General features: G+C 58.1%; 1 non-coding gene across 1 annotated transcript in view; it reads right to left on the minus strand.

Moving 5' to 3' along the window:
• Nucleotides 1-513, minus strand: part of LOC124746196 — a 1,908-nt gene extending 1,395 nt beyond the window's left edge. Inside the window, exon 1 of the ribosomal RNA XR_007011268.1 lies at nt 1-513. This exon is cut by the window's left edge and continues 1,395 nt beyond it. This is a non-coding gene — a ribosomal RNA (small subunit ribosomal RNA).
• Between the last annotated feature and the right edge of the window lie 1,987 nt (nt 514-2,500).

Below are 2,500 nucleotides of genomic sequence, written 5' to 3' on the forward strand. Positions count from 1 at the left end.
CGGATGAGTCCCGTATCGTTATTTTTCGTCACTACCTCCCCGTGCCGGGAGTGGGTAATTTGCGCGCCTGCTGCCTTCCTTGGATGTGGTAGCCGTTTCTCAGGCTCCCTCTCCGGAATCGAACCCTGATTCCCCGTTACCCGTTACAACCATGGTAGGCGCAGAACCTACCATCGACAGTTGATAAGGCAGACATTTGAAAGATGCGTCGCCGGTACGAGGACCGTGCGATCAGCCCAAAGTTATTCAGAGTCACCAAGGCAAACGGACCGGACGAGCCGACCGATTGGTTTTGATCTAATAAAAGCGTCCCTTCCATCTCTGGTCGGGACTCTGTTTGCATGTATTAGCTCTAGAATTACCACAGTTATCCAAGTAACGTGGGTACGATCTAAGGAACCATAACTGATTTAATGAGCCATTCGCGGTTTCACCTTAATGCGGCTTGTACTGAGACATGCATGGCTTAATCTTTGAGACAAGCATATGACTACTGGCAGGATCAACCAGGGAGCTGCGTCAACTAGAGCTGAGCAGCCGGCCGCCCGGGAGTGTGTCCCGGGGGCCCGCGCGAACACGCAAGCGTCCGCTCAATCATTCTGCAAACAGGAGGAGGCTGAGCTCCCCTGCACAATACACCTCGAAACCCTCTCAGGTCCCGGCGGCGCGCAGCGCCGTCCCAAGTACTTGGTCGGGTTCGAGAGAGGCGCAATCGCCCGGAGTTAGGCGAGTAGACGCTTTCGGTGCGACCACCCGTGCTCCCAACTGAGCTTGCCGCTGCCGACAGAGGCCCGGGAGCGTGCTGTCGTGGCATTGCCGGCGGGAGACAACACGCGCCACCTACGGTGACCGGCAGCTCCAACGCCAGCGCCACAGAAGGACAAAAGCCCCACTTGGGTGCCGAAGCGAACTCTCCCAGCACAGCGCACGCGCCAACACATCCGCACAGCTGCGATACAAACCACCAGCGAGAACCGCTGGGGCGACCGAGCAGCAGACGGCGTCGCGGCGCCGAGCGCCGGGCGGCGGCGCATCCTCAACGCACACAGTCCTCAATCGGACCAGCACACTGAAGATGTCCACCGCGCTTCGCACCGGGCCCGCGAGGACCTACTTTGGCCGCACGGCGCCGCGCGCAGGGTGCGCCGGCGCGCAGCTGCGACGCCTGCCGCGTCCGTCGGCCGGCGCGCCTGCCACTGGCCGCCCCCACCAGCCGGCTGTAGCGCGTGCGCCCACGCACCGCGCGGCCAGCACGCCGGGAGGCGCCCCCTCACCGGCCGGGGACGGTCCCACCCAGCCACCGCCGCGTATCGCTTCACACCCAGATGCCGTTCAGTTTCGTCGGCATGGTGGGTATCGCTGGAACAACCGGTTCGTACCTCAACCTATCGTCGCCATCACCGATTCACCCCTAGCGAGAACAACCGCACCACAACAGGTTACCATTTGTTCATTTGCGTAACTTCACCAGAAAACGCAGGCGTCCATCGCCATTTGCAACTTCAACGATTATTGCATGCCTGTGTCAGGTGTCACGCCACACTACGTCTGCCCACATACACGCAACAAAATGTGCACGCCTAGACAATACGTGGAAGGTGGCCCCCGTACGTATGCGATGTCCATTGCTCGAACGACTGTCAACCGGCCTCTGTAGCATGTCGCAGATATGGAACGCGGTGCACCATGCCATCACGGTGTGTGAGGAGAGACGACTAGGTCCGAATACATCAACAGACAGCTCATGCTGATCGCCATCCACGGCGTCCGTTCCTCCCACACGTCTCTATGGCGTACCACACTGCAATCCAGCTCTCATAGGGAGACGACACGTAGCTGCGTGCACAATATTTGCACTGTATGGTCCGCCGTTTTTGGGCGCAGTCGTTGTACGGTCACACATGTGCCACGATGTATCATTCGGTACATAAGGACGAATGTGCAGTACAGATTGTGGTTTACGCGTACGACATTAGCGGACGGTTGACACAGGCCGCACCACAACGTAGCCTGAGTACGTCGCATGCGAAGGGCATTGAACATGCAAACTTCTCACCAACCAGCTTGCGAAGGCAGGGGGGCAAGGTGGGGACGTGGGGAGGGGCGGCATGTACGTCCTGCTGCCATCCACATTACAGTGTACAGCAGGAGCATGTGGAAAGTCAGCAAGACTTGCAAGGTGTTTAACATGAAGCGATACACAGGGGAGCGGGCAGTGCGAGTAGCGAACTATATTGCGAGGGTTGCGGGTGGGCAACACTACACTAATTGAACGAGTCGTATAACAATTACAGAGCAGGTTTAGGCGACAACATGGGTTACGTTAGGGGACAACGTGGGTTACGTTAGGGGACAACGTGGGTTACTTTAGGGGACAACGTGGGTTAGGTTAAGGCACAACGTGGGTTAGGTTAAGGCACAACGTGGGTTAGGTTAAGGCACAACGTGGGTTAGGTTAAGGCACAACGTGGGTTAGGTTAAGGCACAACGTGGGTTAGGT

The sequence above is a fragment of the Schistocerca piceifrons genome, unplaced genomic scaffold, assembly GCF_021461385.2.
Source record: "Schistocerca piceifrons isolate TAMUIC-IGC-003096 unplaced genomic scaffold, iqSchPice1.1 HiC_scaffold_348, whole genome shotgun sequence".
Classification (NCBI taxonomy): domain Eukaryota; kingdom Metazoa; phylum Arthropoda; class Insecta; order Orthoptera; family Acrididae; genus Schistocerca; species Schistocerca piceifrons.